This window comes from Odontesthes bonariensis, chromosome 3 (assembly GCF_027942865.1).
Source record: "Odontesthes bonariensis isolate fOdoBon6 chromosome 3, fOdoBon6.hap1, whole genome shotgun sequence".
NCBI classification, from domain to species: Eukaryota; Metazoa; Chordata; class Actinopteri; order Atheriniformes; family Atherinopsidae; genus Odontesthes; species Odontesthes bonariensis.
Window position 1 is genome coordinate 31,554,961 of NC_134508.1, and position 13,320 is coordinate 31,568,280.

At 40.9% G+C, this 13,320-nt stretch overlaps 1 protein-coding gene across 3 annotated transcripts in view; it reads left to right on the plus strand.

The window, feature by feature from the left end:
• Window positions 1-13,320, plus strand: part of slc12a5a (solute carrier family 12 member 5a) — a 172,293-nt gene that overhangs the window by 71,919 nt on the left and 87,054 nt on the right. The gene's annotated exons all lie outside the window — the stretch shown is intronic.

Sequence of the window (13,320 nt, forward strand, 5' to 3'; positions counted from 1 at the left end):
CTGTTTTTTCAAGCTGCTCATTAACTTGTCAGGTTATTTGCTGTGGTTTAATGAGTGACTAGTTTTTGTTATTTGTGCATAATTAATTATTGCTGTTGAGCTCTGCCAGGACGAAGTCAGTGGTTTTGGGTATCTGTGTATGTGTGTGCGGGGGCTGATTGTTGATTCACTCCAGATAAGTGATGTTTGGTTCTACGGAGACCTGTTTAGAAATCATATTGCACATAATTGCTTCTTTTAGACACAGTAACATTCCTTTTATAGATGAGATGTCATGCAGAAACAAAATTAAGTGTCACGCAGGAAAAAGGACAAGAACAGCTGCATGATGTACATAAGTAACCCCACTAAAAATGAAACCCCAGGCGCTGAAACGAAAACAGTCACAGACAAATTGGGAGAGATTATTTATGACTGTTTATGGAATTGGTACATTTGTTCAACCAAACATACTTCCATTAACTGCAGGAGATTTAAAGCTTCACATTTGTTTGAGTACATTTCTTTTCAACAGAAGGGCTTTTAATGGAAACTTGTATTTGGAGCTATTGGGATTGCATTAACAGTAATGTAATAGCTATGATAATGAGTGGTCAAAGAGTAAAATGTGAAATATGATGCCATCATTGATGCGATGTCAATACTAACATCATTGTTCAATCTCCTCAAACAATAAATACATATATATTGATCAAAAACGTATTGCTGGTTATAAGGAATATTGTAATAGGGGGTTTGACTTCATTTGATTATGAGCTCATGTATGAAATACGAAAAAGTAAGTTTATTACTTCACCCACAGTCAATGTTTTATCAGAAGCTGAAGCTTTACATTGTTCACATCTGAATTTATGGCAGGACTGCATACAGCAGGAGGTCTCCTTAAGGAAAGAGTATCAGTACTGCTCCCAATGTATCCATCCATTTCAAACTGGAGTATGTGGTCAGCCTTTCATATAAATGACCATTATAAGTGGTTTATATGAAACAATATGGAGATTAATTGAGAGTATTTAATGACCTACACAATTCTTAGTTCCATCCGTCCATCTGCCTCTTCTCTGCAGCCAGTCCATAATTTTGGTCCAGGGCTCTGAATTGGGTGGTGATGATGTTTTAGTTATAGCTGACTTCATAATCCTGCAAAATGCTCCCCAGGGCCCTGTCCTCGTGAAGCAGTTGTTGTGCAGGCTCAACGTCATTATTCTCTGTCTACCCACTCTGCAACTTGTCTGCTGTGAATGGAGAGAAGGGGGGGTAAGGGCTACTGCTGGCTAATACACAACCACAGGCACTTGTTACTCTGAAAGGTAGCTCTCTGCACACACACACACACACACACACACACACACACACACACACACACACACACACACACACACAAAAAAAGAATTTTCTATTGCTGACTGCTTCAGTGTATCATCTCCACATGAGTAAACACACACATATTCCTGTTATCCTGCAGTATAGAGCCGTATAGGTCAAGTTTGATACTGTATCTCACTGCCATGTCAACCCGGTTAATCGTATAGCAGGAAGGTGCTTTACATTTTCTTCCTTATTAAACACCTGAGCACTTTTGACAAAGACAAACTGTTGACAACATCTTGCTCAAAGTTATAGTTTTGTCTTATCTGCCCAATGCCAAATTCACAAAAATCATCTGCCTGTGAGTAAATAGAGTTTTCCATCAGAAAACCAACCACCATAGTGTAAAAAAAAAAAAGGCTCCTGAAGTTCAAAGAATGATCCTAATTATGTATTGCCTAATTGAATTTAATAAAAGTGGGTATTACTGAAACATACATACAAAGACTTGCATCACAATGAATGGGCTTTTCTTGCTAATTAGAGTATGGTTACCATCAGTAGTGGGTGTCCAGATATAATGGATGGATATTCATTCATTGGTTTGTCAATTAAAAAGCAGGAGAGAGTAAACAGTGGTGAAGGGCTCTGCTTCTCCAAAGCTTGCTGTTGACTCATACTGTTCTGAACAAAAGAAAGTACAAACATGGGGCTCATGCACACGCACACGCACACACACACACAAAAACAAAATGGCATTCAACCGGCCGTTTGTCATACTAAATATTTTCCTTTCCTTGTCTGTGAGAATATACGAAGACACAGAAACATTCTTTAAATACATTTCACTTAACTGAATGCAGTTGCGATATTACAGTTGCCCAAATCCCTGTTCAGAAACAAATTTGGTAGGAGGAATATGCAGTCTCCAAGGTTATCTGAGGTGAAAGTTTTACGGAGGGGAAGGGGAGGTCGGCCGACATGAAAGAAAGGGATGAATCATGTCAAAAGAAGTTCAATCAAGCTTGGCACGGGAACCTTCTCCTTCTCTCTCACCACTTTTATAAAAAATTAAATGAAAAATCTGTGCACTTTGTTTTCTTTCTGCACTATGTATGAAACCACTTGATTTCAGTACGTGAAAATGAAATGTGACGTTTTTTTCATTAGGAAGCTTTTTGACTTAGAAGAGTGCTCATAATTATAACAGAATTCATGAATGACATTAAACGGTTTCAGACATAAATAATAACACCAGAATAATAGATAATCACAGAGAGGCCAGTGTTTATACATACATGAAAGAAGACCAGAATTGAAAACATAACACCAATAATGGCGCAAAGTGAATGTACGAATACAAGTGTCGGCATGTTAATGGATAAAAGTCCTCTGGAGCTATAACAGTTTGTTCTTGCGTGGGTATAATGTAAAAAGTCCCTTTTAATATATTTATATTTCAATTAGAATTTTTGAGCTAGTTATTGTCCTTGGATAGAAGAAGTCACCCTGGATATAAGCACCTGTCAGATGAATATGATATAAACGATTGTACTTTATAACCTTACATTGCCAAACATTGTGAGGGCTGGCTTGTGAAGAACAGTATGTTGTCTGGTGGGTCCATTTAATCTATCTCCATTATTTCATTGGTAACAGCTTGGCTGCATATCAAAAACAGATAAAATGTTGCTCAGTAGAGGATGTAACAGAGGACAAAAAGGGGATCAGAGATGTGCACAACCAAAGTACAAAAGTGTTCACTCACATGGTTACATAAGCTCTTAAATATTTAAGTTGATTTAGTAATTTCATTGTAAAGTCCATATGTTAGTGACCATATGTTAGATGTGGCTCCAGCTCTTTTCAGCTTACATACAGAATAGATCAGAATTAGTTTTAATCTATCCTTAGACAGTTGATCATAATTATTCATGACAAGTGCATCTCTATAAAGGTGCATTTTGACCAACAGTAAAACCAGGAGCTGTGTTAAATCTAATCTGCTCATGTTTAACACTTTTATGGGGTTTTAGGGTCTTTTTATTTGTGCCTCAGAGCATAACCGCTTTGAACAAAAAAATCGCCGCTCAAGATTTTATTGCTCATCTTTGTAATCATCACAGCTGCTCCCTGTGTTGTGTGTCATAGATTGTCATTTTACTGCTCTGATTTCAGCTTCTTTTCACAATTGGAGCAACCATTCAGTCTGGAGCTCACTCCACCACTGCAGCACATGTTCTTTTCTGCTTTGATAAGTCAGCTCCATTCACTTAAAATCTATAATCTTACACATTTCAACAGGGTTTAACATCTTTTTATGTAAGCAAAACTGTTGTGAATCAGAGATGAATGTTTTCCTACTCTGATTTAACCTCTTTTTTTGTAACCATCTGAGCTCTCTCTTCTCCTTATATATGAATGTAGGAGCTTGAATGTTGTGCTCATAAACAGAAACGATTGCTCCTTTGGTAGAACTTGTAGTTTACAGATTTTATGAGCTGTTGCGGTTATTAAACCTAAGACGACTGAGACAGAAAAGTGGAAATAAACTCCTGGGAATACTAAAACCAATCAGAAATGCTCCCTGCTGTAAGCTCCTCCCCAAATGTTTGCGGTTATTTCATAAAGTGATACCTTCCTACGAGGGCCATGATTGGGGCTGAAATTTCTCCCCTGGAACCCTTTAACATCTGCTTACTGCAGTCAACATGGAGGGACCAGATTTCTGATACTGGAAGCTTTCCATTTTGTAGTTTATCTGATATGTTTAAGCAGGCTTTGATCAAACTGATGTAAACAATCCTGTGGAGGAAGACGCATTGGCTGAAATACAACAGTTATCAGTTATCTGTTACACGTGAAGCTCAGTAGTATTGGCTGTTGTCCCAGACTGTGTTCAGACTGAGCTTAAATGTCTCTCAGATGGTAGTGATCAGCTTGCCTCCCCTGCTTATCATTCAGCAAGAATTAAATCAGTGAGAATAATTTACCATAAATTGTTTGTTGGTAATATGTGTTAACTTTAGTCCCTTTTTCAGTTAGTTTGAATTTTTGCAGCAACACGAAAAGCTTGTTATACAGGAGGCTTTTAGCATCACATTTAGGTCAAGGTGTGGTTTTAAGGTCACAGATTTCTCATTTCCTCTTGTCATTGTTCGTAAAGATCAGGGCAGAATGCTGAATGCTCAGTCAGTGTGTCAAAAGGCATGCTCACTTGAAGATCTTAGAAATCAAAAAGAAGAGAAAACTAACTGAGGAATACTGTATCCATCCATCCATCCATCCACTTTCTATCCCAGCTTAATCCAATTCAGGGATGTGGTGGGTCTGGATCGTATCCCAGCTGCCATTGGCTGAGAGGCGGAGAACACCCTGAATGGGTCACCATGCCAGAAAAGCGTATGCAAGAAAAAAATAATGATACAACATGAAAACACAAAACTTTTGGGGTCATTATGTACACTTTTGCATTCTTAACTAGTGATCAGGCATTTTATAAGCAGCAGGAAGTTTCTGTCGATGGTCAGCTTTTCCTGAATGCTTGTAGATTACTTTTCAAAAGGAATCTGGTTGTTCAGGTGCATCAGTGAAGGCGAGCCGCACACAGCAGAGAAAGTAAATCAAAGCAACCACACTCCAGATCCTCGTGTCCCCGCTGCACTTTATTGAACAGGCTTTAGTCCGTAATGAGTCTCTCAATTTCCACCCTATCTGACAATACTGTGAACCAACCAGTGCTTGGGGACGAAACCATAATGAAAAGGCACGTATTGATTTGCTCTCAGTCACATAACTACTTGTGGGTTGTAAGCTTGTATGTGGTGGAGAACAGTTTCAGAATCATGATACCCACTCGGTCTGATGGCCCCACAGTCAGCAGCTTTACATGAAGACTTCTGTTAAAAGCAAAATAATGCCTGTTATTACATCACTGTTTGTGTGCATGTGTAAGTCGGAGCCTGGCTTCATTCCATTTTATCAAGCTGTTTTCTTTTGGCTCGGGAGAGAAATAACCAAGTAGGTAATGTGGATTGCCATGGTTACAGTCTGGACAGCTGGAAATGTTCCATATATTTGCTAAATATGTAGCCTTAACAGTAGGGTTAACCATGACAAACAAAACAGCATCACTTCATGCAAGTTAACAATTCCTCTGATCCATTTGATTTCATAGATAATATACTCTCACTTATTTACTGACAGAATTTCCCTGGTGAAAACGTCATTTGCCTTTCATGAAGAGAGACAGGAGCCATGCTTCTCCCTTGTCCTGGTGCCCTTTTCGTCTCACTCCAGCTCTGAGGAACGCTTCAAAGTCACCTAAGCTTCATCTTTATTTGCTTTTGAAACCACAAACCTACTGTTTACTTTAATCTGAACTACTTGCTGTCACGTGTGTTCAGTCTGTCATTCTCATACACATGTGTTCAATAGCTTTTCCTTGCTAATGTTGACTCCTAATGGCTGGAGAAAACTGGTCGTGATGAAATCAACTAGCGGCTGGGAGAAACTCATAATCATGTGTGCTAGAAAGAGGTGGGTGTACAGTTTTAGCTGTGGGCCTGTGGGAATATCCTCCGTTGCAAAGCATGGCATTGTGGGACTGCTACCCTAAGGTATCAAGCAGCTTAATAGGTGGGCATGAGTGGGCAGAACAAGGTTTCTTTCTGTGGACCCAAGTGAATGAATATCAGACATATAGCCTTGTAACTGGGCAGGAGAGAGGAGGGGCATCACTCCCAGGATGCCTGTTCTGACCAGCAGTACGCCGGTGGACTCTCCAGAAACACAAACATACATGGCACATATTTTTTGGGATGACTTTGAACTGCTAATGAGGCATATGGGCACAGCACCAGAATCATATTTTTGCATTAAATGATGCTTAGATGATGACAAGATTAAGATTAGATTTATTGTCATTAGTGTTGCACCGATACCATTTTTTGGCCCCGATACCGATACCTGGCTGTGCAGTATCGGCCGATACCACTCTGTTTTAAAAAAAAAAAATTATATATATATATATAATTTATTTTTATTTTTTTTCAAACAGAGTGGTATCGGTATTAATATATATATATATATATATGAAGAGCTGCATACTACTTGGATGTAAAATGTAAAATCTTTATTAGTTTACAAGTTCTTAAAACACATGGGGTGGGGGGCTCCGATCTAATGGAGAGAGAGAAGGATTGGGAACGCAGGCTTCCTTGGTCGCGACACACACGACAGGCTAACCTTTAACACAGCACACGGAATGAAAACCCACTACAAGTCAGGCTAGCTTCACTAGCTTTAAGGCACGCTTTAAACACAGCACACGGAATGAAAACCCACTACAAGTCAGGCTAGCTTCACTAGCTTTAAGGCACGCTTTAAACACAGCACACAGAGTCAACTCACCACAAAACACGCGGCTAACCTGCAGCATATGGCGCCAGTTTAACCACAGACCCGTCACTCCTCCCCAGCAACCCCACCAATCAATACCACATAACAATAGGCCGACCTATACATAAACACTAAAACACGAAGTTAAAAGGAGAGGAATACTTAACTCGCCCACTTGGCGAGACCCCGGGGTCTGAGCTTGTGCCGCCGTCCAACTCCCCGGGGCTTTGCTGGACGGCGAAGACGGTAACTGGCTGTCAGCTGGTAGTGCGCTGTCACGACCGCACAGGGAGCGATGACGGACCAGCACTCTCTATCGTGGACTCTGTTTTGACTACAGGAGGCACCCAGCCTCCCCTCCTCACACTAGCGCTGCAAACTCCCCCTGGCTAGCTGTCTTCGTCGCCGGCAGCTCTAGATGACTGCGAACGGCACCCTACCCAGCTGACAGAGTGCCTGTCGCCAGACGTCTTGCTCCTCACACATAGAAAAAGCTGCCCCGGCATTGGTTAGGAGCGGCTATTGGCCCGCTCTCATTGGTCTGGAGCAGGCCAATAGCGATAGCTGCACAGTGATCACAACACAGTGTAGTGAGTGTCGGGAGACGTTCAAGTGTCATACAAGTATCGGAAATGGTATCGCTGTCCTATTTGTTGGTACTCGCTGATACCGATACCACCATTTTAGTGCCGATCAGGGCCCCGCCCGATACTGGTATCGGTGCAACACTAATTGTCATGCATACACACAAAATGTGTCCTCTGCTTTTGACCCATCCAGGTTGGCACCTGTTGACACACACATGCACAGGGTCACACACACTCAAGAGACAGATGCCAACCTGGAGCAGTGGGCAGCCATTCACAGCATCAGGGGAGCATGGGGGTACCCCTCCAGCTGTCAGTTCCAATCTTTTTGAGTGGTGAGAGTGGGAATCGAACCACCAACCTTCCAGTTATTGGACAACCGACTCCAACCACTGAGCCACGGCCACCCAGTGCCCAAAAGTCAGAAGAAGCTAAATTCAGATGATTTACTCTTCCTTCATAAATCATATTACTACAAGCTGACATATTTAGTGCATTTTCCAAAAATGAAAAGCTGATTACGGCACGGTGGTGTGGTGGTTAGTACCGTCGGCTCACAGCGAGAGGGTTCCACGTTCAACTCCCAGCTGGGGCCTTTCTGTGTGGAGTTTGCATGTTCTCCCCGTGTATGCGTGGGTTCTCTCCGGGTACTCTGGCTTCCTCCCACTGTCCAAAAACATGCAGGTTAGGTTAATTGATGTCTCTAAAATTGTCCTTAGGAGTGAGTGTGTGTGGCTGTGTGGACCTGTGATGGACTGGCGGCCTGTCCAGGGTGCACCCACGCCTCTCGCCCGATGACCGCTGGGATAGGCTCCAGCCCCCCCACGACCCGACTGATGGATTAAGCGGGTATAGAAAATGAATGGATGGATGGATGGAAAAGCTGATTATATCCTGTTCCCCACAAACTTCATATGAGTTGTCACTCACTGGTTTGTCAACTACCATTTTGAAAGCTTGAGTTATGCATTTGGGCATTGCCATGTTTGGCTTTTTGGAGCCAGAATCAAACAGCAAAACGTGATATCCTAAGGGTTTGTTTGTGAGTGACTTCTTTATCCCGTCTATGGCTGTTATAGGTAGGTATAACGTTTAGACTGTAATTTACCTGTTTTACCTTTTGATCACAGTAATCAGAACTTACATTGTTATCAATGATGAAAATTCATATCTTGAGGCAGACATTGATCATAAGTCTTTCTGTTCACGTGACTTACTGTCAGTTATGGGTTGGGAGGACACGGATGCAGACTCCAGAGGTAAAAAGAAAACTTGGTTTATTTTCAAACACGGTTAACAAAAGGCGCGGCTGGGCCGGATAAAAAAAAAACTAAACTGTGAAAAATAAAACAGGAATATACTGTGACAAAAAAACAAAAGCATTGACGTGACATGAAAAAAGCACTTAGCTTTGACGTGGCGTTGCATGAAAGGTGAAGACAGAGAAGGAATTCACAAAATGAAAGGGGAAACCTGGAAAGTAAATACTGAACTGGGTGATTGGTGAATGAGTGCAGCTGGGGACAATGAAAACAGGTGACGTGAGTTAACTAATGACCTGACATGGGAAGTGATGGAAAAGCAATGGCACAACTTAACTAAACATGGACTTAAACTAAGACATGACGACGCATAAAAACACAAAACCAAAGACATGGGGAAAACCCCATGAACGTGACACTTACCACTTTAAAGCTCAGAGTTTTTTTTTGTGTTTTTTTATTTATTTATTTTAAATAATCGGCCATAACAGGTGATGGAGTTTTAGAATTAGCTGTTTTTCCAGATGGTTCATGGTCATTAGGCTGCCCAAAGCATCATCACAGGATATTAAGTTTTTATTACATTTTTTTTTTGTTAATTTGTTTTCCTTCAGACATGGTTTTGTGGCTCTTTTTTGGGGGTGGAGGTCTCTGTCCAGTGCAGAGAACAGCAGGACACCACAGAGGTACTTATACCATCGGTGTTACCTGTGTTGCTTTCTGCTATTTTAAACATCCACATGGTGATTTAGGATTTAGGGTCTGCTTTTCATACTCATATCTATTCTAGGCCATAAAGTGACATTTAGATTTCATCATTATAATTTGTAAGATGATGAGCATATACAGTACATCTGATCAATCCATCAGTATGTGGAATAAATATATATACTTTAATGTATAAATTGCATGCTTAACAATCGTCTTGAAATGTAATTTCCTCCTTTAACGATTTCTTGAAGTTGAAGTGACAGATAAATGTATAAGGACAGTACTGGTTTAGAGCCATTATGACCGGGACACAAAGAGCAAAACTGTAATTTGAACATTTTCAATGCGAGGGCTATCAGTGGAGTTGTTTGGGAAAATAGTCAGTCATTGTTGAAAGAAGACACTTTACCCCCTTTTAGAATAAACTGTGGACAGCTAATTCTATAAAACACACACAAACCCAAGCTGATTATATACTATCATCTAAATGGCCCAATTTGTTTGATAGTCCCCATAGATTTAGTTTGACCTTCTTACAGTTGTAGCGTGTTCCCACCGACGCTTTCATGTCATAGAGTCATTTGATGACAGTGGCCTTCTCAGGGATCAAACAGATGTGACAGAGAAGGAAATAATACACAGAGACATGGAGAAGTAGTGATTTTACTGCTGTTTTAGGCTAATAGCATCTGTGATGTTGCCTGTCACCTCACATACACTGTTATGTGTCTTGTGATAGGAATGGTGCTATGCAGCAAATGCTGAGCTGGCTGCATATGATTTAAGCATATTTAAGAGGTGACTGTATCTGAACCTGCTTACATTTACATTTCAGGCTATTCTTTGAACATTGTGATTAATTTATTCTTTGTGTTGCCGTCACAGAAAGCGGTGAATTGCTCGAACACACCCCATCTTATTAACTCATTACCTATTAGCCCATTGCAACACTAGCGAGCAAAGTGGACATATAGATGTAGTATAATCTCACAATATTATGTTTATGTCTGTATGGATTTCATACACTATTCCCCTGAGTGTTGTGTTTCTTGGCTAGGCCGACCACTTAGTTCCCAGTGCTACGACACCTCTCTCTGTCTCCCTGTCTTTCTGTCTCACTCCTCTTTGACGACAGCTTAGTTGACATGTGTGCATAACTCTGTCAGGCAACTGTCTGCAGCTGATATGCCTGTATGAATAGTATTTCTCATTTTGCCACAGCCCACAGAGCCTATCAGCGTTCTCAGCAAATGGAAATAAACCATCTATCATTCAGGCTGCTCTGCAGGCGGCAGGGAGCTGTGCTACTTGCCCTGCGTCCCATCTTGGCCCTCAATAGAAACCTATTTAGCTATTGTCAAATAGGAAATGGAGTAACTTAACCGGAGAGCTATAAGATTGGTGTTATGTGTGCTGCAGTGAAAATATGAAGGCCTTCTCAAGGCCCCCTTACTGTTTAATGTTTTATATTCACCACATGGCTAAACAGATACTTACAGAAGTTTAATTATTAGTTAGTGTATAAGATTTTTTTTTTAATTTTTTTTTTAACACCAATTTGCAACATCAGGTTGCCTCAGTCAGTGACCAAGGTGTTTTAATTTCTTTTCTTTCAGCAAGTTTCACCAATAAATCATTTATATTTGTCACGTTTCGATGGTGGAGGCGAGGAAGGAGAACCCAGGTACAGACACTGACCGAGAGCCAGGAGGCAAAAATGAACCAAAACTATTTATTTTAAATAAAGGCACGGCAAAGCCGGAAATACATAAAACCAAAACATGGGAAAACAAAATCAAAATGCTGAGAAAACTTGAATGGACTCACTAGACTGACAAAAATAGCCACAAGGAACTAGGAAGAGAGGGTGTAACGGTGAGGATCTGGCAAAGAGTGAAGAAAAACCGAGTTTAAATACAGAGGAAGGTGATTTGATGAACAAGTGCAGCTGAGGATAAGTGAACACAGGTGAAGGGAGTGGAGCTGATGATTATACTGAAGAGAGACTGATGAAACAAGTGAGGAAGTGACGTAAGCAAGAAACAGAATGGAAAAACAACACGGAACGTGGCAATATTAGTCATGGATCTGTTATACTGTTATTTTTGTAGACTCACAAATAATTGATACCATAATTCTAAAGTTTCCTTACACTCTTTGAGCATCTTTATGTTGATAAATAGAATCTGTAATGTTGTTTAATTTCTATATATTATTTTTATCTGGCCGAGGTGCTTTGAAGAATACACCACAGCTTTCTTTGTCAACTGCCTCTTCAATAAAGAGGAAATGTCTTTATATTTAGTCTTATCAAAGCCAGGCTACAACATCCAAAGTAAGCAAACCACACACCAAACAGTTTGGCCTGTTCGACAGCTCAGTAATGAAAAAGATTAATTAAAAAAGTGTTTCAACCTGGAGCAAATGAAAATGAAAAACTGATTTCACTGTCTGGACCAACTTTGAAGAAAAGGTACAGAGACACAACACTGAACACGATTTAGAAAACAGTTTTCCCCTAACCTGAACTTATCTAGATTTTAAACGGCGGATAATGAAACAACAAATCACCTGTGCTGGCATACATAAATCAACTGCAGCCAGGTGGTGCTCTGTTGTGGCCCTCCATGCATTACTCATTTGTACCTACTCTCCTTAGCAACTTTGTCACAAGGACACCTTCCTGAGGCCAGAAACAGTCAATTTGTTTGGAGCAGCTTTGCTACAAGTTAGCCAAGCTTTGTAGTTAATTACACAGTTTATTTTAGCGTCTGTTCAGCCCCTTTTAATAAAAGCAGGTAACAGGGGCTGGTCTATCACAGAGACCACCACAGAGACAGAGACAACCATGCACGAACACACTCACTCCTGAAGTTCATTTAGATGAACAATTGATCCAACAGAGCTGTGAGGCAAGCCCCTCTGCAACTCTTGGTGTAAACATCATGTCTAAATAAAGATTTAAAAATACTCATGTCATTAGTGTTCCTTAAGCTAAACAGCCATGCAGAAATAGCCATTCTCTTGATAAAGTGAAATAGCCATCTATCTTTACAGACAAGAGAAACGAGCTCCCATGTCATTCTCTGTTGCCATGCCTTACTGCTGAACTTACTGTGGACTTTGTGGAACTTTACATGGTAAATGTTTAGTATTTGCTCTGTATTGCTGCGTGTACACCAAGAGCGACCTACGCTACCTGAGCGCCGGAAATCATTATTTCTCTATGGAGGGTGAGCTACCTGGGCTACCAGAGCGGATTCTCCAGTGGCGAAGAGAACTGCACTACCAGAGCGGATTCAAGCGATTAAACTCAAGCTAACATTATGGTAATGAGCTATGACGCGTTTCGGCGAAAACCAATGACAATCCACAGATTGTAGGGATCCGACAATCCACGGGGTTCGCGGAAACAGACGTGTAAACTTTAGTTCCTATCCAAACAATAGTCGTTTAATTCTGAGACTGTTGCAATTGCCGTGTCGAGTGCTTCAATACAATAGTGTAGTAACCCCACGCATACCTTTCTCACTGCAATTAAGTTTTATTTCGGATTTTATTTCGAATTTATTTTATTTTTCACAGCTGCCTCTGCTATTCCTGCTCTTCTCAGGTGTACCTAATGTAGTTTTACATAATTTGTAACGTGATGTATCTTGTATAACAAATTGTAAATAACAACGCATTTATTCGTGTCCCTGCCCTCTCTTTCCTCATGTTTTTTTCCGCGGGGGTGCTGCACAGCCGCGGGGCCTTTAAAAATTGAACATTCTAAATGTGACGTCACGAGCTACCAAAGCTACCAAAGCAAATTCTCAAGCGAAGCTACCAGGGAGCGGAGGTCGCTCCTGGTGTACACGCAGCATATGGCTCCTTTATATGAAACATACCGTCATATACTTCAGCCTCAGATGGAATTTCAGGAAGGTGTTGAAGAATACGCCCCACCCAAGCCTGCCCTTCAGATCAGTCAGATGAGCGTGAGGAAGGTGGTAGATGTTAGAAATGAATCACAAACTCCTTCACACCAGTTGTGTGCGGTTTCTTTTAGC